The 25,519-nt window shown below is 41.5% G+C and overlaps 1 long non-coding RNA gene across 1 annotated transcript; it reads right to left on the bottom strand.

Moving 5' to 3' along the window:
* Window positions 1-5,320: 5,320 nt before the first annotated feature.
* On the bottom strand, window positions 5,321-24,183 carry LOC118160647. Its single transcript, XR_004747614.1, has 3 exons — window positions 23,942-24,183; window positions 17,588-17,593; window positions 5,321-5,331 (listed from the first exon to the last, which is right to left on the bottom strand). It is a non-coding gene; the product is annotated as an uncharacterized LOC118160647 (long non-coding RNA).
* Between the last annotated feature and the right edge of the window lie 1,336 nt (window positions 24,184-25,519).

Here is a 25,519-nt window from a genome sequence, read left to right as displayed (position 1 = left end):
CCACGTGGGCGCCGCGGCGCGGAACAAAGGCGGCGGGACGGGGCCGCCCCTGGGCCGGGCCCGCCGGGCGCCACCCGCGCCCCGCCCGCGGCCGCGGGGGGATCTGCACCGGGGGGGCCGGAGGAGGCGAGAGGTTGGCCGGGAGGTGCTGCCGGGACAGCGCCGGGCACCCGGGGAGAGCCCCGGTGGAGCCCGCGCTGCTGGTGTGGTCGCACCTGGGCTCCAGCTTGCGTCCGAGGAGTTACCCTGCCCAACGCCTCCCTCGGGGGTGCGCCAAAATTGGGCAGCCCCCTGTGGCTTCCTCTTCGTCCGGTGCTGCTTTGGGATGGGCAATGCGAGAGAGCCCCGATGAGGGGACAAAAAAGTATCTGGTATAATGCCGGGCTAGGTGCTTCAAGTGGTCTGAGTAAGCTACACACGCTTAGTCGTCTATCGATAGGTAAAGAAATATAATAAGGCAAAAAGTTGCTCCAATCAAACATACAGCAGGCAGCTGAGTTACTTTCTGTGGAATAGGAAAAATAACACTGCAGACAGGTGGGCTAAGGAAAGAGTAATCCTAGAACACTTCTTAAGACTGCAAATATTCCCGAAGTGTGCTTAATCCAATCACGAGCCTTCCAAGCCCTCTTCCCTCCCGTCCCTGAAAGCAACCAGCTATGGAAGATCTCTGTTAAAGATCTGTTAAATCTCATAGCTATCGGAAAGGTCTTACGCAGCCCCAATGATGTGTTGTAAAATGTTCAGCTCCCATCACGCCACGAAGAAATCTGAAGGTCTCTGCATCCACTCCGTACATCAAAAGGTTAAGCTGCTGTATGAGATCAAAAATTCAACTGGAGATTGTAAAGTCTATAGTTTAAAGCACAGCAGCAAATAATTTTTATAACATCCATTAATCTCTTTGGAGCGTATTCATGTCTGTGGAAGACAGTGGTACATGTGATTGCTAAAAACCTGTAGCTCCAAAGCTGCTGTCTCTACAGATTCATCCCATATGGGCTATTAGTTCCATTAGTCTTTCCTTGAGCAGTTCTAGTAACAATACCATGGTCCAAAGATTTTTACATATAGCCATAAGCAAATAATCTTCACAAGGGAGCAATGTTCCTAAGCTCACACTTTGAAAGCTATTCTGGACATGAAAGGTCTCAGTGCTTGCGCTGTGCCCAGCATAACAGAGCTGTGGTCCTGCTGGAGACATCCGCCCACGAATTCACTATCGTGACAAGGCTTAGCATCGGAGATTGGAATGACTACAAGTCTGACTTCCATTCAAAACTGTCTTCGTTCCTTCCTTATCCAAAAGTTCTTAGGTCATAAGCCAGATGATGTTCCTGATGTTCTATTGTCTAGACTAATCCAACATCTTGTCTTTATATCATTTATATCCTGACTACCTTAACACAGGTAAGCACACAACATCCAGAATTAAGAAAGCCTGACTCCCTGAAGTGGCTAGCAGAAGGGGGAAGCCAGAAACAGCTCTTGGTTTTGTTCCAGGTTCCTTCCCCAAAGAGATGTGGTAACTGCTCCAATCCGTCCTCCCTACGTATGGATCGCTGCTCCATCCAGAGCAAACAGCAGTAAACAGAACTGTATAACTCATTGAAGAGAATACAGAAAATCTACTGGAGTAGAAATGACCTGCTTTCCACAAGCTTTGGTCTGAGATTTAACCTTTGGTCTGTCAACTGAAGTATTAATTGTCAGTGCTTTAATGGTTTTTGTTTTCCTGAAAGCATCCCTAACAGGTTAGGTTACTTAAAATAAGTCCTGTTTTTTACTCTCCATGAGCCTAAAAAGTCAGATTTTCACAGAAATTAGAGGAACTTCCTACAAGGTTAAGAAGAATTGGGTAATACGGATTTTTCTACCTCACCCACAACACTTCTCAAGAGGCTGTGTGTTATTCTGAAGCCAGTGTGACAGCTTGCAGTGGGTTCATTGGCCCAGCTGTTCCCAGTGGGGCATTTTCAACCCTGCACTCTAACAGCAGCAGTAACGTCTTGCATCAGAGCACAGAACTAACTCCAGGTTGCAGCAAGGTGCCCTTTGGAAAGACATCCCAGTCAGCTACAGTAGGCTAAATAGGTGTTGGAAATTATACGCAGCAGCCAGGAACCTTCTTCCCTTGCTTGCTTCTTCATCTGCCTCCTTTTTCACAAGCCTGTTGGTGCAGAACTACATCCTGTAAGTCAATGGGCTTGTGCTGTGGACCATCAGAGGGAGATGCCACCTGTAGATGTAGTCGGTGTGATGGGCAGCCTGTCACTGACTCTACAATGCCCGCTCACCATGCACATATGGATATGCATGCATTGAGACAAAGAGTGGAAAGCTACAAGCTACAAGAGTACAAGCTACCCCAAAGGGATAGTGATAAGGCAAGTTTGGCTTTGGAGGAGATCAATGGCCAGGGATGGGAGAGCAGATAGGAAAATTCAGAAGAGTTTTTCTGCCTGTTTCCTCAGCTCTTCAGGGAGCCCACGGATCTGCACAGCCTCAGAGAGCTCCTTAGAGGAACAGTCTCGGGCTACAACCGTTAAAATCTGCCCTGTCTGTAAGTGCCATATGTTGGGTAGGTATTTTACTTCTGTGGCCAAGCATGGAGGGCAGCCACAGGTATTTATATGGTCAGAAGCAACAGTGGATGCCAAGGAGCTGGGAATCGTGATGCTCAGTTTCTAGAAAACCACCCCTCCCAGAAGTACATTTTGCAAATATCTTCTGGATTTGTGGGAAAAGATAGCTTTCATTTTCCCCGTTTCTTTTGGAACAAGTTCCCTTTGGTCTTGGGAAACACAAGACAAGGAGAAGAGCGGGCACAGGAGCCTTGAAGGTGCCGATCAGATGGGCCTGGCCATGCTGCTGTGCTCCCACTTGCTCCTGGTCATCCAACTGGTGGAACCAGCAGCGGCTGCTGCCTCACAGTCAGCAGTCTGCAGATGGCTGGGATAATGCTTTAGGGAAGCATGACTGCAACTGACAACCAAGACCCAGAAAAGAACATTAAGGCTCGATCTCAGGCCTTGTCTGCACAAGGGAATTTTTTTCCCTCCTCCAAATTCCCACCATTGCTCATATGAATGCAGCTGCACAATTGTTAGGGATGCTGGGAGTCATAATACATGAGTTTTCATCTTGTCAGCCATTTGCAGCACTGTGTCAATTAACCCTCCTCAGAGCAGGGTTAACTGATACAGTGCTGCAAACGGCTGCTGGAGCTGAAAGCTGTCTGTACTGAGGCTCCCATTGTTGCTAACCATGGTGCAGCTGCAGGGGAATCAGCCCGTGCAGGGTTATTTTGGTAACAATTCCCCAGCCTAAAACCAGCCTAAAAACGCAACATGGCCACCTCATGGGCCAAAACATGCTTCCACCTCACCTCAACAACTATGCGCCTAGGCTGTTGCCCTTGGTGAGGAGATCTTACAGAGGGCACTCTCTGTACTTCTGTATGAAATACCCAGTGGGGTTCACCTCAGCATACTGGTGGTTTAGTCCTCACCTGCCCTGGACTTGAAGATGTTTGAGGACAAAGAGCTAATTATCTGGTAGTGTCTTTTCATTGATTTATACATTCATTAATTCAAAACTGCACTGTCACTTATAGATTTTTATTTTTTTCCAGTTTTGACTGCAGGTCTAGATGTTTTCTTTATCAGTGGAGGTTCTTGTCCACCAGCAGTTTTGGTTTTTAATGCTACCAATTAAGACCATATTTACGCAGCACCATAAAGACTCAAGCTGATTGTGATGGAGTGAAGTTCTGTTTGGAATGAGTGGGCTTGGCAGAACCAGCCCCACTTGTTTCTGTGTGCTTTAGGAAGCAGCAGGCTGGTGACATGGGTGAGTTTCAACCCATTCTGAGTAAGACAAACACTTCCAAAAGCCCCTCTCTATCCTCTACCCACATCCACATCCACCACTAACTAAAACTAGATTTTGCTTTGCATTTGTTAAACTTCTGAACAGCTATTTATCTGACTGATACCAGCAGTCTTTTTTTTTTTTTTTTTTTTTTTAATTGCAGTTGGAAGTGTGAAAATGTTGAAGCCCCGGCTCAGCAAAAACCTCACTGAAAAACTCTAGCTCTCTAAAACACTTGATTAATGACAGCCTGGTTTCATTTCATGCTTGGCATTTTATGCAAATAGAGAACATAGCTGTATGCAGACTGCATGTGCCTCTAAATATCTGCAGAGGCTCAACGCACCTGCCCAGGGGAAAGACGGAGGAGAGCCAGAGGGGATGCCATCTACAGCCACCCACTGTGGAAGTGAGCCAGAGACCCCAGCTCAGGGTGCTGGGGTGTTGGACAACATCTGATTTGACAGAAACCTGGATATAATTGGGAATTTTGAGAAAGAGAAAAGAACTGGCTCACTCTTCCTTCACCTCTGATGCTGCTGTGGTGGATCCTTTGCCTGGGACTTCCTTGGATGAAGTGAGGTGCCTGCAAAGCAGTTGTCACGGCAGTCCCTGGGAGGAAGAGGAGCAACCTACCCACTGCTCTTTAGCTCAGACCCAGCTGAGGGGATGTGTCACAAAGTTCCAAGGTCATAGCTGTCACACAAGGAGCCTGCCTCTTGGTGAGCATATTTATATATTTGCTTAAATGGTTCACATTAATCTCTTGAAAGGCTCTTATAAAAAAGGTGAAAAACTCCCATCACGAATCCCAGTGGAACTGGATTTCTCCTCTCCCTTAGACCTTTTCCCCTCCAATATTAGGCTCAGTATCTTGCATGTGTTTTTATATGAAACTCTGTGATTAAAAGTACTTAAGACTGGCTCATTTTTCTCTGCAATGAGTTCAGTTATTTCCTTTTTATACCTTCCAGAATTTACTATACCATATCTAAATATTGGCTGCAGTCCACATGTTTTAGATCATGCTCTATAATGGTCCTGTTGTTACAGAATCCTTTGTGTGTGTGAGAGAGAGAGGGAGTGAGGGAGAGAGAGAGAACATGCATATGTGTTGGAAGGGAGGCAGGGTGCATATAATCGTTTGGAAAGAGAAATCAGGGTATATTAATTCCATAAGTGATTTCTGAACTGATAACATAAAAGTGATAAAAATAGTGAGCAGTGAAATTATAGACCTCCAGTGCCCTACCTTGCATGTGTGGTAAATAATACTTATGATCCCAGCATGTTACTCTGCTGTATATATTCTACCAATAAAATGACTCATTCATCTTTCATTGCTATATAATTTTAAAGATTGGACTTATTGTTGTCCCATTTCCTCATTTTTACATAGGTTCTAAATGTAAACTCTTCAATCTGAGCCATACAACGTGTTAGTCAATTGGAAGCTACCTGAAGATGAAACCAAGGCAGAAGCTGAACGTCCTTCTTTGTTACACAAGCACCTCATTGCCTGCTAACGACCACACAGAGAATGTATACATGTAGGGCAAGTTGGAGATCTTAAGAAAAAGCAGAATTTGATGCCCAGGCAGATTTTGTGCACAGCAAGCGTGAGTCAGCCCCTGGTGCATCAGATGAACGAGCCCACACTCACTGCAGGCCGAGTGCCCTCAGGCTTGCGGCTCTGGAGTCACAATCACATGGCAAATTCACACCCAACTTTAACTTCTTGTGGATGATCCCTAAGGCAGTCTGCAGGTGATGTAAATTCAGACCATGAGGAGAAGATCTCAGCCACCCATGAGAGCAGAGATGCAAAAAGCCCTGTGCTGACTATTCCACTCATCTCCCACCCTGCAGGGCCCTGAGCCAGGGGTTAGGCAGTTCAGAGGGCTGACTGGATGTCATTTTGTGCTGGAATGAAAGTATACTGAATTTCTACAATTCGGCGGTCGGGCAAACTGTCCAAGCTAAGATAAATTTCTGCTCTGGTCCATTAACAATACTTGTATTTTTCATCAGAATTATTTAGCACTGTATTTTCTTTGGAAATAACAGTAATACAGTTTATGTGAAATACAAACAAATGAGGGAACGATTTTTACCTAAATGTATGAATAGCATTTTGCAATTTGTCATTGTGATATATTTATCTTTTGAACTTTAAGTGAGCTCAGCTGAAAAAAATGCTTCTCTTCAGCACATGACTGGAAAATATATTACACCAGAGAAGTATATTGCTGTTTCAGTTTAGAAATTAGTGGCTAAATATAATTTTCCACTATACTTACTTTCACAAAGTATGTAGTAAACTATTTACATTACAGTAAATTCTTAGTACCTATTCCAAAAGGTGTTAAAATCAGCATTCCCACTCACATTAATGGATATTTTGTAAATGTGAATGAAAGCTAAGATCCTTAAGATCCGTTGTTGCCTGCTGAAGCCTTAAAACCACTGTAAAACGGCTAGAACAAAACAAATTTGTCAAATAAATGAACCCAGGGGAACAGAAAAGAAAGCAATATGGAGCAGAAAGATGCTGATGCATAAAGTAATGACAATATACAGCTGAAGACCGGGGTCTGCTCTCTGTCTTACACCCATCTCCTAGTGTCACGGTGTGTTTGTCACTGTTTGCAACCTTTCTGACTGAAACTTCTCACGGATCAAGCGAGGATGCCTCATCGCTTCCTTCCCCCAGCCAGCTCAGGAGCAGAGAAGAGAGCTGCCTGCAAGCTGGACACATTCTTCTGGCGATGGCAGCTGCTCCAGTTTTGCCCAGGGGTCATTTGCCTGTCACATCGCAGACATGTAGCCATCGCACGATGGGAGAGCAGCCAAGCAGCCATCAGGAGAGGCTGGGGCCGGATGGGAGCTGCTGCTGCTGCCAGACCGATGCACCCGACAGGCCGGAGCTGGGCCTGCAGAGGAAAGCTGCTGGGAACAGGCTGTGGGACTGAGGAACAGTCCCCTCCACCACCAAAGCCTGCAGTCTGTAGGGCGAGCACCTGTTTCCTACAGCGTATGGTCATCATGTTCCCAAACCATTCAGCTCCTTTGGTAATTAGATTGATTTGTGTCCGCTTTCCCTACGTGCATATATGGACTTTGAGGGAGGTTCCAAGGTTTGTAGTGCCAGTTTGGAGCTCAGGAGGTAAATTTTCCTCCTTTCCCATAGAAAAGCGTTCCTGTGTAACCTTGGGCAAACCAGATACACCCAGAGCCTTGGAGGTGTCTGGGTGCCTACCTCCCACGGAGCCGAGCAAGAACGGAGAGCCTGCACCCTATCAGGGAAAAATGCATGTCAGTGTTCCCTATCTTCCAGGGCCATTATGAAGATGAAGACATTTCTGGCCTACAGAAACAAGGGTGATGGCAGTCATTCAAAAATCACATGTATGAGAGAGAGAGTAGTGCTGAGGAAAAGCTGTATGGTTAACTATGGCGAAGAGACATCTTTAAATGTTTTGAGTATTGACTCAGAATTCATAAAAAGAGGTCTAAACAAACCTTCATACTTAAAGTTCTGCCTGAAAATACTCCGGGCCTTATATTTATTTTTTTGAATAATGATAGTAGTAAGAGTCCATTATATAATCACAAGAAAATTAAAACTCTCCAGGGCATGATCTTAGCTGTGTAATTAACTGGGGTGGTTAAAAGTACAAAGTAAACCTGAAGCAAAATTTGTACCAGAACCACACCTCATTATGTTTTGCTGCCTAAGTCTGTCATAAATAGAGATGTTTATTACACATCTGCCATTTAAAGTACGTATTACATGCAATGTTATATTTTATTTAGATTTAAAAATTTAAAAACACACGATGACAAGCTGTGTTACTATTAACACATGCCTCAGGGACCAGGGCTGCACATTCTAATTGTGCCTTAGGTTATATTACAATTCAACCACTCCAGAGTTAGAAATCGTTTACAGAAGTATATTGTGTAATTAGTGTGCCTGATTTCAGTCCATGGAGTTTCACTGGTGTGAAAGAACAATCAAGCCCTGTATATCCATTCACATTTATTAGACCAAACTTTGTAGTCTGTCCTTAGAGCACCACTCCCTCCTCTGCTTTCAACAGCAAATGGCACTAAAATCTCCAGAGCTTCCCAAAGGAAAAGCAGTTATTTTCTTTCCTTGTGATTATTTTTTTTCTTTTTTTCTCTACTTTTTTTTTTTTTTTTTCTCTTCACAGCAGAACTGGTTCTGTACTGACTCAAATATATGGGCAGAAAGGTAAGTGATGGTGTGCCAGTTATATACTTCTCAATTCTCTCTTCAGGCTTACCTTCCTGACCAGACTGCCCTCCTGGACTAGCTGCAGGGCTGGCTTTGAACAAATCTTTCAGAGAAAAGCTTTTTACAGAAAATCATCTTGTCTGGGATTTGCATGTAAGGAAGGCCCTCTGTGTGCATTCAGGTTATTACCAGCAGATTCTAAGTGATTCACCTGACTAGTGAGGAAACACAAGTATAGGTTGTTTTTTTTTTTGATGCAAGAACCTTGATGAAGAAAAATGCCACCTCCTAGGCAGCTTTTCTTTGTAAGCTGGTTATCAAAAGTCAGTACCTATCACTATTTCCTAGCATTCAGATCCTCTTTGTTGCGTGTTAAGGTAGGACACATTTAGAATATCCTACATAATGAGGTTATGTATCTGCATAATGAACACTTTATGTTGTGATCTTATGGACAGTGTTACTCAGACCACTGGCATAGGAATTTAACCTCTAATACCAGCCCTGCCAGAGTTTCCTGTAGCATTTCATAGTATGGATAACCTGGCAGTCCTGGCTGGTTTCTAAAAACCTAAACTAACAAACAGGAATGCTCCAGAATGAGTCAGGCCCATCCTTTCAGACCAAACCCAGGGAACTGTGATGTCCAGTGCCACCTTCAGCACCCAGTCGTCTGAGGAGCCTTTCTAAATGTAGTCTTTGCCTGGTTATTCAATCTGCAAGACCTAGCAAGAGGGAAAGAGCTGAGGTGTTAGCCATTCACAAAGCCTGTCCAGCTCTATGCTTCTCCTCATCAAATGTAAGCAGCAAAATGTCCCACATTCCTCAATAAACATAAAGTAACTGGCCAAAACTGAACTCAAGACACTCCAATGCAGCTCTGCTAGAAAGGGATGCACTTAAAAGAATTTCTATACCAGCAATATTCTTCACCAGGGAGGCCTCTGTTGTCAATTTTTTAACTTAGTTCAGAAACTTGGGGTCACTTTAGACACCAAAATCACTCCCACAGAAGAAAAAGATAAAAGGGCTATCTGAGCTTACCAGAAGATCCCAGTCCTTCCGTTCAGATTCAGTCCTTGGTTATCCATCTGCACAAGATTCGCAGGAGTTATTGGTTAGCACTACATTCCATGCACTGAGAAAACCCCATCTGATTAAAAATTAAGACATAACACATAGCTGGTTGGCTATCCATCAACAGTGGTCTATCACTGCTCTGCAGCATTGACCTTTATTACGTGAAGTTACTTCTTACCCTCTCTGTCCAGGTGGCCTGTGTTGAGTACGGGCACAGCTTTGGCTCAGGAACTGCCTGGTGCAAATCAATGGAAGCTAAGTATCACAAAATATGTGCCCTGCTCTCATACACTTCCACAGACTTCACCCACTATTGCAAACAGGTTGCTTGGCTAGATGGACCTTGGTGTGACCCAACAAGGATGCTGTTATGCTCTTGGACCTTGGTTTGACCCAACAAGGATGCTCTTAGAGTCACACACACTAGCAGTAACAGGTAAACTATTGCTTAGAGAAATCTAGGTTGTAATTTCCATGTTTACTTACTGTTAGCAGCATGAGCAAGGTGCTAAACAGATACAGCTCTTCGTTCCTATGCAGTTTAAATTTGCCACTTTATTGGCATGAACTTGGGAGGACTAGGCTATTCACCAACAGAAATTTTCATTATCCCAAACAAATATTAATAAAAACCTTTCTATTACATATTAACACTTTCAATTTGTCATCTATCCATTCATTTCATTTGTGCAACATTTTATTGTATTTAAATTGTTTTTGACTTAGCTGAAGTGGTAGCTGAAGTGGTATTCCCACATGACATGTTTTATATGAAAATCTATCTTGGAAATTCTTTAGCGATTTTTATACTGATATTATATTTTAATGTTAACAACTATGATATCTTCCTAAAAAAGAAGGTATGCTATTTATCTGATTGCCTTCTCATGCCCCTGCTTCCATCACTCCTTTGCCCATGGTGTCTTCTGAACAAATTAGCAAGTTTCAGTCAACTTTGTCAACGCACAGAGATCCCCAAAATAACTAAGTTCCTACAAGTTTTGTTAATGTTCCAGCCAAGTAGAAGAGAGAAAGATGAGATGCCTCCACCATCAGAGACTCTGCAGTGGAAGCTCAGCAGTCCTCTTCCTACTTACTCTGCCACCAGCCCATTGAGTACCAGCGCAGACTGGTCAGGTGGGGAGCGCACACAGAGCTTGGAACCAGACACAGCATATATTGTCTCTTCTCAATTTGATTGTCAGGGTCGGGGGGGAGGTGGGTTAAATGACAGGTGATAATGAGGGAGGGGAAAAAGGAATAAGAGACAGGAGAGGGAAGGGACTAGGGTTGCATCCAGGCGAGCTGAGAGAAAGGCATATCAAACATAACATATAGAAGTCTGTTTCATTTAACCCACTTACAAGAGTACTTGAGATTCATTTTTCATGCACTTTTTTTCTTGCAATTATAAAATCTGGCTACTTGAGTATGACAGCTGTAACTGCCAGGCCTGATGGAAAGAGAAAAAAAAAAAAAAATTGCATGTTAACACATGAGGATTCTCTTAATAATTTCCAAAATAGTTTTTCCATGTTGCAGTTTGATACTGCTAGCACTTCAGTGGCAGATCCACGGTCTATTTCCATGTGATCAAATATATATAACAACAAATACCTTACAGATTCTCAGCTCTCTTGTGGACTAAAACTCTGCATTACCCAATAAGTCAAAATGGATTCCAGAAATTTAACATATATCCAGGCAGAGTATTTTTTATCCTAGCCATTAAAGGATGATATTCCATATTTATGGGAAAATGAGAAAAGTTTTGTTGTGGGTAGATGGTGTTTACAGGAATTTTCCTCAATTGTATTTGACTGTTTAAATTTGGTTGACTTTCTGTACAGAACAGCCAAAAGCAAGCCAGTTCAAACAAGAATCAGTAAAATACACATACTCCTTGTGTCTCTAATCTCTAAATGCAGTCTATAAAGATATGTATGTCAATGAAAATTTGAACTAAGTTTAAGAAATAGAGTCACTGCTTTTCTTCTTTGTCCTGAAAGCCAAATGTTTAAAATTCAATGAGTCTAGTAACAAATGTTTTAAATACAAATATATAAAGCACAGTTTCACAGAGAATTATTATTTTATAACAGACTATCTCATATTTATTAAAGATTAAAATAGGTGCTTACACAAATATCAGAACTAAGCAAGTAGCGACTCTATTTTGATTTCTTGTAAATCCCCGATATCTAATTGTCAGACATCTGAACGTTGGCTTATTTCATGTGTGTTTGTCCTTTAAGACAGGACATAAATATATAAACATTTAAACATATTTATCCAGAATTCTCACTGTCTGACAGACTGAAGACTCTCACAAATGCATGAACTTTGTGTGAAATCAAAAACTTCATATTGAACATCCATTCATTCATTAACATGACTAACAAAGTTAATAACAGAGCTGTATGGGATATAATACTCTCCTTTTTCCAGAAGTCTATCTCACTCAAACCAAGACAGCTTATCTTCATTCATAATTCAGTACTTCATAGGCTAAGTACTTTGGCTACGTATCCGTTGAGTAGGTGATTCTGTTCTCAGTGGGGTTAGTCACATGCCTAAAATTAAGCAGGAGATAATGTGCTTTTTGGACAGAACACGGAGTATTCCAGATCCTTCTAGATTCTTATCATCAGGCTGAATATATTGACACTTTGCACTTTGTTTTGTTGTATAGGGATGCATGGATTTGAAAAGGTGGCATCAATAGAGAAACTGATGAAACTAGGAAAAACACTTGAAACTGGTCTCAGTTTTAACCCACAAGTGACCACCAAAATTTTTGCAGGGCTCTGCCACTACTGCTGTCAGCAGAAAAGATCAGCTGAAACCGTTTTAGCTGAGAAAAAACATGCTGTTGGAAGATATTTCTATTTCAACATCATCCCAATTACATTAACATTTAGGGCAAGGTGAAAGGCTCCACTAATTTGCAGGAATTTAGGTGTCTCTGAATTGAGACAGTGTGGGGAAGACTTCTGTGCAGTGGAATATATGGGAAAGGCAGTGTGATCATTTATTTTGCTCTATGGGGAGGACAAGCTTCTCAGAATTGTATACTTTTAAGAGAAACACCTAGTAAGTTCTGCAAAATGGATGCCACACCACCAGCAATTAAGTCTATTCTTCTAAAGAAACAATCCATCAGTTCCAACCATACTCAAAAGAGAAGGCGAAGTCTCAGAAATAACTAGGCACCTAGAAGTAAATGAGAGGGATTGAAATGGCTGTTCCAACAGAGGAAAAGTTGGGCAGAATTTAGGTGTAAATTCTTTAGCCAATCAGTACAAATGAGTGACTGGCCATTCAGAGCACGCTGCAAAAATCCTCGGTCTGGTAGGGAAAAGCAAATATGTTTTTTTGTTTGTTTGTTTTGTTGTCTTGGCAAAAATAAAGGGAAACAAAGGATAACCAGGCTAACTTTATTAGCTACTCATTGAAAGCCTATGGTTGCTCCAGATTTAGCTATCATTTTAAGACTTTAGATAGCAAGTAGGTAGATATATAATACAGTAACAGCTAGAGTAAAAGAGTGTGGGAAATTATATGAATGAGACAAAATGTGATTCAAGCAGTCAGTGTTCATGGGAAGGAACTCCAGTTGTAGAAAATGTACTTCTTGTTCACACTGGAAACAATAGAAAAATACATACAGAAGAGACATTTATTGGATGCAAGAAATATGATGTTGCAAAAACTAATAAAAAAGGAGATATAGAGAGTTTTTGAAATGCAATATTAGAGAAGCCAAACCACATTTACATACACATTTCCTCTAAAGAAATTGTACAGTTTTTGAAATATAAGTTTTGTCTCCCACACAAAGTAATCAAGTGTTCTCATGGATTTCCAGAGAAGAACACACTGGGACATGATGAATGAGTAGAGCATAGAAAATGGGTAGTCATACACAGCTGCAGAGTTACTGGCAGCTCTGCTCTGAGAGTCCAGTAGGTTCATCATGATAGTTCTCATTGTGGGATTATTATTAATACATATTCCCCTTTTCCAGCATTTCTATTTATTTCTGGAATGCTGCTTACTTTCCTGAGGTGCTCTTTGGAAAAAAGAAGCCTCAAACACAAGCAGGGAAATGGTAGCCCAAAGCTATATTATTTTGGATGTTCTTCTTCTCTGGGGTCATGCTTTGAAGGGAAAAGCATCTGGAGGAAGAACTTCTTCGTTCATGATAATGAACGAAGGATTTGAGTAAAACAGTAAAACACATCCCTTAGCTCAAACAATACTGCATCTCTCCTGACAGTTTAGAAGAAGTTAATATCTTAGAGCCAAAATTTAAAGTTTTTACTTAGTCCTTATTCATTCATACCTTGGGCAGAACTCCATTTGTTTCAACAGATTTGTGTGAGGAATAACCTCAGGATTTGGTTCTTAAAGGTAACCAAGTATCTTAATAAGATTACCTGAAGTGCAGCTAAGATCCTTCAGGCCAAATGTATTCTTATGTTTCCCAAATTAACCATTCCAGTTTCTAAAGGAGGGATCACCATAAGTCTTGAAGAAAAAAGAAAAAAATCGTTATTTAAGTCTGGGAACGCTGTTTAAAGGCAACACTCTTCTGCTTTGATGTTCTAGAAAAAAATGTAAACAAAAGCTGTAATTTGTGAGGTTGGGGATTGATCAAGTTTTCAGAGTGCAAAATAGCCCTACAGGAATCTGGTGGAAGTATCTGAAATTACTATAGGGAAGAAATTTGATCTTGTTTTAAACGTAATTAAAGCCTTCTGCATCTCCACAAAAACCTCCAAAACCCTGGAGATCTCTGATGGTTTACCCTCTGGGGAGAACACACAGATATGAATTTTAATAGTGTCTTTTGGTAATGTGGTGGATAAAGACAAATTGATTACAGCAGTCTGGAAAAAAGCAGGTGATGCATTACCAGGGCCACTGGGTTCATGTTTTCCCAGACATGGTGAAGGCCACCCAGATCGTAAAAGAAAGTTGATATCTTTAAAAACTTGAGTTCTATGATTTGGGGCTTGATATGGCTTTCTTGTTTCCGGATACACTGGATTGTATCAAAAGAAAAATAAGATGCAGGGTCCAAATTCTGTTCTCATGTACACAAAACCAAATCTAGGTTAAAACCTCTGATGTCAACAGATTTCCTCCAGATTTACACCCATACAACATACAACAGAAGAGCGGTACTCTCGTTCTGACTACAGTGATGCATATCACCATTTATTATCTGAAGAGTAATGACAGAGAATGAAAGTCCAAGAAATATGAACTCTGAAATAAGTGTTTCTACATATTATCATGAAATACTGGACAGAACACTCTATAGAAGTCCCTTATGAAGATACTTGTGCCTGGTCTCAAAGGACATGGTTGTTAGAAAAGTGTTTATTAGACAATGCCAGCCATGCACACTGATAGGACATAAAGTGAGTGTACTGTGATGACTGTAGGCTCCTTGCACTCTGTTTCTTTCTAGCCCATTTGGATTTATACTGGGACAATTAGATATACATGTATGATTAGAAAAGACATTTCACTGACATGCATGAAAACTATAGCAGATGACAAGCCAGACAACAATTCTGCTATTGCTTAACTCTCTAGCTTTGACCATTGTCTAATTTTGTTGATTAATATTTGGTACATGTGGATATACACACACAAATGCAAGTATGCACATATGGATCAGATCAACATGTGATCTGCTTTCAGATCTGGCCATTTTTCAGTACTGGAGCTAGCCTGCAGCCTGTCACAGAGCTGTGCACTCGGCATGCGGAGAAGCCTCACACACTTAGTGCTCCATGATACTAGCTTAGGTGTGAAAAACAACATGGATCTAATCCAGAGACTCTCTGTACAGAGACATAGCCTTGGAAAGCTCTGCTCAGCAGCATCTAGCTTTAAAAAAAGTAAGGCACTGTAGCACCTGTGTTATGGGAAAGCCCACAACTTCTGTTTTTCCAGACATGCGGGATTGTGTCTTATCAGGGCTAAGAATGAAGTATGAATGGGAAACACTGACAGAATATCTTGCAAAATGCAGTCCACCACCCTCTTCTCTTAAAACAAACACCAAGAGAGAAATCCATCCTGTCTGTGGAGACCATTCATGGTTCTAGGTTAGTTTTTAAGTAGTCCTTGCCTAAAATACAGAAACTACAAAGAAGGCAGCAAGCTGAAATTTCTCAACCATTACAGCAAAGTCATGCTTGGCCTTGGACTTTCCCATAAACTCTCATTTATGTTTTGCGATGGCACAATGGTAACAAAAGGAACAGAGAAAGCCCGTCTTCTCCCTTCTTCCAGTAGCCTTTAATCTGGTGGTTAAAGCACCCTGCAAGAAGGCAATTGCCTTGGGTGTGAGTCCCCACCAGCAGAACTGGGGATTGACCCTGGTCTCTTGTGTCTGAGGTGTGTGCTCCAACTGTTATACCGCAGGCAAGATGGCCAGGCTACCAGAACTGGAGCCTCATTTCAGAAGGAGAGCGAGCTGGGCTGAATTCCTGCTGGAAGGGATGTTGATAATCTCCTTCAACAACTGCCAGGCTGTAGTTACAGGGTGAATGCATACAGTTCCTAAAGCATTGAATAAGATCCACTGAGGAGAAGATTTACAGATTTATCTCATTTTTTCAGATTTCTCAGCTGGCCAGTTCCAGGCACTTACCAGCTGGTTTGGATCCCAGCTCTCCCCCTGCTGCAGAGGAAACCTAGGCATCTGGCACAGAGCCATGAGGAACAGATGTCAGAACACTGGTGCTGCAAGAATTAACTTTAAGGCACCTAAGTCCTAACTGAATCTGACCTTCTGCATCTGCGAACCATTTCAAATACGAAACCAATAGTCTAAATTCTTTGGGTCTTTCTGGTGAGAGCAACACCTGCATACCTGAAAGAAAGTCTAAGTCACTTAGTTTGCACTTAGAAAGGTGTGCTGGCTTAGCTGCCCTCGCCTGCAAGTGGCAGGTTGCAGGAGAATTTCATCCTCTTCCTTTATCCACCCAAGGAACTTGGGATACAAATGGTCAGATACTTAATTTTATTAGCTTCAGGTATTTCCATGCAAGGTCTGAAACTACAGAGGTCTGTAATGGGAATTTTACTTTTGAGTTACAGGTCAGTCATAACTTTACATATATCCTAATTCTTGGTCCAAATATGAGCTAACAAAACTCAGCTGCTATACTGGAAGTTAGTATTCATCTTTTGATCAAAATCTCATCCTGTTATATTTCTTTTAAAACACTCTATTACGCAATGCTCATTCTGCACCAACTTTTTTCCCTCAATAAATTATACCACAGCTACCCACCTCTAGAACAGCAGAATGGTAACATCTTGTAAAAAGCAACAGTGCACAGTGATCAAGGAGAAAAAGGTATCTTCCTTCACAACAGAGTGAGTTGTTGACTTGAGAAGTCAGACTGGGAGAGGAGACTCCTCTCTAGGCAGTCTTCTAGAGAGGATTTTTGCTAGGCAAAAATTGTTTAGTAACAGACAGCATTTCTCACAAACTCACAAGACCAGAACTTAAGGTCTTCAGAGAGTGACTGAAGAAATAATCAAGACCAATTTAAATAATATTGTGTCATATGTTTGTTATGTATCATATGACTTTACAGGTAATTTTCAGTGTGGTAAAGTTTATTCACAGTGATATAGTTAAAATTGTATAACAGAAAAATTAATAATAATAATAATAATAATAATAATAAAAAAAAAAAAACAATAAAAGCGACCCCATGACTTAAAGGTGAAAGAATATGCGTTCCCACAGACTTGTGAGAAAGAGCCTGGGAATTATTTTTTTTTTTCCTTTTTTCTTACTTTGTTTTTGAGATGAAACATTGATGACTTTCTCCTGCACCCATTCCAGCCCTGGATAGCTGAACATGTTACAGAGCTACTCATAACATCCTAGCATCTAGGTTGCCATTGTTCATCAGTGTTGCCAGTAGCACTGACAGAAAGTGCCACACCATGGCTTTGAAAAGTGCAGGAACTAACTAAAGAGTATTAATATCAATGTGGAATACAATGATCAGACAACTGTTGTGTTTAGTCTGATATCCTCTCTCCAGGAATGTCTGCAATCGATGAGGAATCATGAAACCAAACAGAAGGAAGCTATAGGTCATTCTACTGGCATATAATGCTGCCTGTGCTCAATTAAGTATTTAGACCAGCCACTAATAACTTCCTTCAGAGTGAGTTCAGCTTCGTAAGCTGAGGGTTTTTCTCCCTACAGTTCTTATTCTTTGTTTACTTTTAAAAACTGAATGTATATGGTTATAAAAATCTAGTTGCTTTCTTTATGCTTGCTAAGTCCTTGGTCTGAAACTTTGAGCAATCAGTTCCTTAGCTAACTGTTTACTGTGTTAAGTTTTATTTTGCTCCCTTTGCAGCTGTGAGTGACCTTCAATTATACTGAGAGACTAAGCAAAGCATCCTATTTGTCTTCCCTGCCCTCTTCACTATTGTGCATGGCCTGTAAAAAGGCACACAATAAACAGTTCCTATCTTGCCATGTTCTTTGGCTGAATCTCTCGTCTGACAGATGTTCCAATGTATTACCCATCTATGCCCTGCTTGCTTGCCTGTACAGCCCAGAGCTCAGTTTTGATTGACATAGCTGTTGTTTTGACTAGGTACAATAAAGAAAAAAAAGGCACATAGCTATAATTACCCACTGCTCTTTTTAAAAATGTGACCAGCTTTCAAAAGCTATCCAACAGTGTGAGAAATTCACTGACGTAACGGCATTGCTGCCAGAAAACTAACAAGAGCAAAATGAGTCAACAGAGAGCATTAATGAACTACAAGAGAGAGAACCAGAGACCTGTCTTCGAAGACAGCAGCAGAAATAATACAATTCTCTAGTATGTTTTTCATGTGATGAACTAGCTGTTCCAAAAGCCAGTATGCTTTCATAGGCTGCCAAAGCTGACTGAAGGAAACATCCAGTCAAAGCCTGTAACTTAGGACCAGTTTTCCAATTGCTTGGGCAGTTTCCGACTTGTACAGGTAGCAGTAAAGAGCAGTGGATTCATATTTCACAGAGCTCAGGTTAAATCCAAACATTGGTGAGGGTCTCCTGGGAATTCTTTGTGGGGTTGTGGGGTTTGCGTATGCTTTTTTTTTTTTTTTTTTTTTTTTTTTTCCTTTGACAATCCTGGCTATAATCTGCAAAGAGTTCTTTGTTTGCTCCCTGTGGAAATTTGTGACTGGTTTATGTTTACAAAATCAAAATCAGAATCAGTGAGGAGAGACAGGGAAAGCATGAAAACTGATGCAGAGCAAAGCAAAGCAAACAGAGAAGTACCAACCTTTGTTGATACCAACAAAACCTTACCCATTAGCCTTTGTTTACTCTCCCCATGTAGCGTGTGCTCTGTCTTCTCTCATTTTTTACAATCTAACAGATGAGTTAACTGAGAGAATCTATCTCTATAAAATAGAGAGTCCATTTTAGTAGGTTGACTGAGTTAGTTGGCTGGTCCTCCCATTGGAGCAATTTGCTAACAGCAGGAGTGTATCCAGCAAAATGTAGTTCTTCACACAGACCTCCCAAGTTGTCCCATCTCTCCATCAGAGAAACTTTTGTGGGGCCTGGGGAAGGGAGAGTCCTTCTGTGAAAATAAAAATAAAAATGCCATGTCTAGGTGGAACCCTGGAAAAATTCCACAGAAGAAAATATCATTATGAAACGTTTCCCTACAGAACTGTATGGCTAATCTGAAATACTAAAGAGGAAGTTAGAATGTTAGAGCGGAAGGAAGAGAGGCTTGGAGTAATGAAGATCTGGACTCTTTTCCTTGTTCTTGTTCGGGCTTTCTAGGAGATCTTGGGTGAGAGACATAGCTGTTGTGCCTTACTTTCCCCTCAGAAAATGAAAATTGACTGATGCTACTGATTTCCCTCCCAGAACCATCTGGAGAGATTATTTATCAGGGTTCATAAAATCTTGTAACCAAGCATTTTTTTAACAAATAAAGTAAGTGTGGCACATACTTCAAATGGCTAGTGCAACACACAGGGTGAGGATTAACCTGAAAGATTAACCCTAACAGACTTATTCCACATGATGTACAATGTTCCGGTCCGAGATGCTGTCTTGCTATCTGCATATTTTCTTTAACATACCTACACTGTAAAATCTATCCTAGATCACCTGACTGAGCTATTCATTGACAGGAACTCACCGTGTTTGGCTGGAAATTGTTTTGAAGGTTTCTAAAACTGGGTAGTTCCCCAAAGAATTCCACTCACTTTAGTCAGTCCTTAAAAGCTAGCAAGAGGAGAGGTATACAAAGGCAATTTTGATGCTGTTAAAACAGTTATATTGGGTCTTGCATCTGACTTGGCTTTCAGAACAATAAATTGGCTTATATGGGGATAGGGAGAAGAATATATTACGAGTACAATTTACACACCTGGACTACTAAGATGTTTCTGTCTGTGTTCCCTAATACCTTTTTTTTCTGTCTCCAAAAATGCACATAGGAGTATTTGCAGACTAAGGATATGTTACAATCTCTCATCAGTTATATAAGTGGGACTGAAAAATACCAGGTTCTCACTATTCCTTTTCTCTGATGCCTGTTTCAATAGAGATATGAAGTCTGGGAGTAATGCATGACTTCATGCATTTTTTTTCAGAAGTAATGATAAAGATGTGACATGAAAGACCAGCCCAAACCCGGTCTTTGAACTGGAAGATGAACCAGATAACATAGATATGTATTTTCCAATTCATTTATATTTGTGCTTGCAAAGTTTTGGCTGTGCAAGCATTCCCTTACGTTCCCAAGTGCCCATACAACTGGAAATCTCAAAGACACAACCCAAAGTATAGGCAAGTTTTCAAGAACAAAGGGAATGGGAAAGCAGCAGCCTCTTTGGTTCTGAAGTTGCAGAGCACCTGTGGATCAACATTTATGAGTACAAGCAACCTTTTAATTCATTTTGCTTTACATTTAAGAAAAAAAAAATTGCATACAAACTTGCCAGGAGGTATGTTAGTCAAAATGTATTGCTCTCCCCTAGAAAGAGCCAGGGAGGGAGAATATGAACTGCAACATTCCCTGGGCTTCTGCAATATTGCAGCTGCTCTCAATTAAAGTGAGCAGTGGTTTCTAGGGACCGTATCTATGGTATTTATCTTCCAACAATTTTTTATTATTTTGCAATGATTTCATGAATTGCAATTGTAGCTTAATAAAGGGGTGTTACAGTAGTGACCATATTGTCTGCATATTTCTTCCGTTGAGAATCCCAATACACATTATGTTACTGTCAGATATTTAAGGTATAGCTATCTATAAAGTACCAGAATATGAAGAAGGGTTAAACAGTGAAGTTCCTCACTGAAGTTCCTCCAGTGAAATTCCATATGCACTAAGTCCACAGAAATTACCCTCTGTTGAGGGACAAGAAGAGAAAAAATTTCCATGCTCTCGGGAGACTGGAGAAAGATACTGGCAAACCACTGTCACTACATTGGGCACAGTAGGAAACATTAGACAGAGACAAAAATGTATTCAAACCTCTAAGTAACTGATAGGGTTTCATCCTGCTTCATTGTTCTTTCTGTATTCCTTTCCTCTGAAATTGATGGAGGACTTCCATGCTACTCAGTGACCAGCTTGGGCATTGTTGTGCAAGAGTTAAAAAGGGACATTCTACTTGTGCAGGATGAAATATGCTAATCAATTCTAATTCCACACCAAGTGGCTCCAAAAAGGAGATCTGTTCATATTTGTATAATTTCTATTTGTCACCTGAAGTCACGCATCAAGGCATCTGGTAAGCTGTCAGAAGACCTGTTATAGCATGTCTCTGTTTTGGGCTTCTTCCCCAACTCTGAATGTTTATTTGTGTTTGTTGTTGTTGTTATTGTTTTTTGTTGTTGTTGTTTTTGTTTTTTACTTTTTTTTAACTTGTACTGACTCTGTGTGAAAAGGATGTCCAGAGTCAAAATTTGACCAATAAGACTTTTGAAAAACATTGTGCTATCTTGTTTTGCATAGCTATAAAGACAAGTGCTAGTCTAGAAACATTTTCCCCAATATAAATTATCCATAATATTTCATCAGAAGACACTGCAGTAGACATGCCCATATAATCAGGTCTTCCCATTCACGAATTGTTGAAAACATTCTCTTTTCACATAACAGCCACTACAGAAAAATGGTAGTAACCATAGCTTGCCAGTGGGTGTGGATGAGAGTGTTCTTTCTAAACCTAGATGATCATTGCTGGCCAACTTCATATGAAAAAGTTCATTTTTAAATGTGTATGTTGCATTATTCCATATTAATATCAACATAATAACTTCTAATTACAGCACAGCATATCGCAGTTGCTCCTGTGCTGTAGCCAAAACATTTTAGAAGATGAAGTAGTTTAAAATCTCTATATTCCAGAGAAAAGGCCAAGCAGGAGAAACAGGGAAAGCAGCAGTCTGTGTCCACATCCATTTTTCTCTTCATATGCTTGCAGCCAACCCTTCTTAACACCAGCCCTGATGGTACAGTAGACTACTCAGCTGATGTTGCATAAGAAAAGTATAAGAGTCTCCCAAGCAACAAAAGTAGTGAAAAAATGAAAAAAAAAAAAATCAAAGATAAATTTGTGTCAACAGATGTGTTTACCACTAATGATCATGAAGCCATGATACCGTTTTAATTACCCAGACTTGTCTTTATTATGATGGCCCCATAAAATGCTGACTAAATAAAAATAACAGCAGTATATATAAGATGGGAAGCAGATGGCTGAGATTTTTGAACTAGAAGCCATTGCTGGAAAAGAATGATTGCTTTTGAGTCAGTCGCCTATTTGGCTAGATACATTCATTTAAAATGTTTTACTACATTATTAGAAGGTTTGAAAGATTCGAACGCCTGAGGAGTGTGCTAACAGATACAGAAACATGAAAGAGTGACTTCCCTTTAAAAATGCTAGCCCAGATGCGGTCCTCTACCAGAAGGAGCAGAGGAGGGCAAAGCAAACTCAGGCAGGGTTTTGTATGCTTTCTAATACAACAGAACAAAGTTTTGTTCTAATGAGTCCTGATGAACTCTTGAAATACCCTTATGAACATAGTCTTAACAATAGCTACCACCAATATAGACTTTTTTATTATATTCATTTTGGCTCCCTCAGCTCTCCACACTGCCTAGCTCTCCAGCTGGATTTTCTAACTCCTGCAAGATGGCTCCATGGTTCCCAGCTCCCTAGTTGTACACTACATTTGATACACACAATAAAATCAGTTGTTGTTGTGAGAAAGGCTGAAAAAAAAAAAAAAAAAAAAAAAAGGCATGACATGCTCTTTAGCTGCAAGAGTATCTGCAGAACTCTGTGGACAAGATGAACATAGCAGTTTATCTCTTTGAGTACTACTATTAGGGTCTACTTGCTGACTCAGGCAAACACTACTGTCTGACACCATGAACATATAAATATTTTGGATAGAAATAACAATTATAGACAAAAGAGAAAAACAAGAAAAAGATGAAAAAAAGATGAAGACACAATTCTTTGGCATCTCCTTTGAAAGTGGGATTGGCATTCCATGGATGCCAAATTGCTGGGACTCTTTTATAAAAGAAAATAAAATCTCCATGACAGAAGAAAATGAGCTGTGGTGACAGTCAAACACTCTCTGTGAAGTTTCTCCACAAACATACTATGGGATTAGAGCTCCACTGGCTTTAAAAAAAGGAAGAAGCCCAGCAGAACAGTTACTTTTCATTAGCCCATGGATTCTTCCAAAAAATCACAACTCGCTGTCCTGGCTTTGGCTGGGATGGAGTTAATTTTCTTCCTAGTAGCTGGTATGGTGCTGTGTTTTGGATTCAGGATGAGAGTAGTGCTGATAACACACCGTTGTTTTAGTTCTTGCAGGGCTTGCACAGAGCCAAGGACTTTACAACTTCTTGTGCTGCCCTGCCAGCAAGGAGGCTGGGGGTGCACAAGGAGCTGGGGAGGGACACAGCCAGAACAGGGCCCACACTGACCAAGGGATGTCCCACATGATATGGTGTCGTGCAGTCCATGCTGAACAATAAAACTGGTGAGTTGGCTGGGGTGGCTGCTGTTGCTTGTGGACTGGCTGGGCATCGGTCAGCTGGTGGTGAGCAATTGCATTGTGCATCACTTTTTTCTTTTATTTTTATTTTATTATTATTATTATTATATTTGTTTTCTTTCTTATTAAACAGCCTTTATCTTACCCCACAAGTTCTTACACTTGTACCTTTTTTGGTTCTCTCCCCCATCCCACCGCAGGGGAGTGAGCGATCGGCGGCGTGGTGCTGAGCTGCCTGCGGGGCTGAACCACAACAGTCCATTTGGCGAGCAACACGGGGCTCCAAGGGTTGAGATAACGACAGATCTGACCACAGTGTGTTAGAGGGAACAGATTTATTTATAATTTGTTATAATTATTGTATTAGTTTGAGAGTTGCTGGTCACAATGTTGATGACTTTGCTCACAGAGTTGTTTTATGCTATGCCTCTGTTGCTGTATGTGCTCCCCGATTTGCTGTTTATCACCTTTGAGGGCAGGTTAAATGTTGCTTTTTATTTTGCCCTTTTACTGTGCTGTGTAACACTTGCTTATGATATGATAGGAGCACTGGATTTGAGCCTAATCTGGTATTTGCACTCTGCATTGCTGTCACCCTTGTACTTCAGGAACCATCTCTTGGAAACTACTTTTCATCTTTTCTCCCCCGAGACCCAACCCCTGGAGGAGACAAGGAGTAGCACCTTCCTTTCCTCCTTCAATCCAGTTACAATAGCTCATGAGTACTGGGCAACCAGCATGTTCCTCTTGCTATGTCTCAGTGTGTTTCTGTTCTTTGATAATGCTAAACAACTATTTAAGAATACCACCCAGAGGTCTGCCCCAAGTCAGGATGAGTGGAAGGGAGAGTGGGAGGATATGGGCAGGTTTCTAGAGCAGTGGGCACCTCCAGTGGTTTGGAAATTCACACCTGAACAACTGCAAAATCCTAAAAAACTGACAGAATGCTTGAAAAAGGTGTGTCATCACCCTGGCTTTTCCAGAGAGGCACAAATCTCTGCAATATGCTGGGGCCTGGCCTATGCTTACCGAGCTGTACTCACCACTATTCAGCACCCTCCAGGGGAAGAGAAGGTCTCTGGATCTGACAACAAAATGACAGACGCTCCCATAACAAGCACTGTGGCTAATTCAGCTCCTATGACAGGTGCTGCAGCTAATCCAGCTCCTGCAGCAAACGCTGTGGCTGAAGCAGAGAACCAGCTCTCCGTGGTATCACTTACCCCCACAGTCAAGGAGAAACAACAGCAAGAGGAGTCAGCTCAGTTAGTAAGGAACGAAGCAGCTTCTCCTAAAAGAGAGCAGGAGGAAGGATCAGAAGAGGAAAACTGCTCTGAAGCAGAGCAATGGGAAGAACAGGAGGGGGATGAGACAGAAATAAGTGAGTCAGAAACCACCGGATACCTATCCCTGCGTGAGCTACAATATATCCGAGAAGACTTCAGGCGTTTTCCAGGCGAGCACATTGTTACCTGGCTGCTCCGATGCTGGGACACTGGGGCCGGTAGATACAGACTGAAGGGCAAAGAAGCCCAGCAGCTGGGATTCCTTGCTAGGCATTGGGGCATTGACAGAATGATTGGAAAAGGGGCACAGGCCTCCACCCTCTGGAGACGACTCCTGTCAGCTGTGAAGGAAAGGGATACCTTCAAGGAAGACCTTGTATGTCAACTAGGCAAGTGGACCACCATGGAGAGGGGAATCCAGTACCTCAGGGAATTAGCTGTGCTGGAGGTAGTGTATAGTGACCTGGACAATGGGCAGCTATCCGCAGATCCAGATGAGGTCCAGTGCACGTGGTCCATGTGGTTGAAGTTTGTACGGAGCGCACCACCATTGCATGCCAGCGCGCTGGCACTCATGAACTGGAAAAGCAGAGAGGCACCAGTGGTGGACACCTTGGTCTGGAAACTCCAGCAATACCAAGAAAATCTCTCTTCTTCCTTTTCTGGTCATAGAATGAATTACTAGTTTTTGTAAATGAAAACCAGAGGTCCTGTCATTAGGATCAGAAGTAAGATCTGACCTTCTACTCTGGAGAACTTCCCAATAGAAAATAGAGTGATAATTTTCCTGGAAGAATCCCTTTGGGCTACTGTTTTTCCTTGCAATTCATGTATCCATGCTTCTAGGTTCAAGGTTACATCATCTCACCTGTTCAAGGTTACATCATCACATCACACACCATCTCTCCTGTCCTGAAG

Source organism: Oxyura jamaicensis, chromosome 1, assembly GCF_011077185.1.
Source record: "Oxyura jamaicensis isolate SHBP4307 breed ruddy duck chromosome 1, BPBGC_Ojam_1.0, whole genome shotgun sequence".
NCBI lineage: Eukaryota > Metazoa > Chordata > Aves > Anseriformes > Anatidae > Oxyura > Oxyura jamaicensis.
The sequence above is the reverse complement of the archived record's forward strand: the minus strand, read 5'-3'. Positions and strand labels throughout refer to the sequence as shown.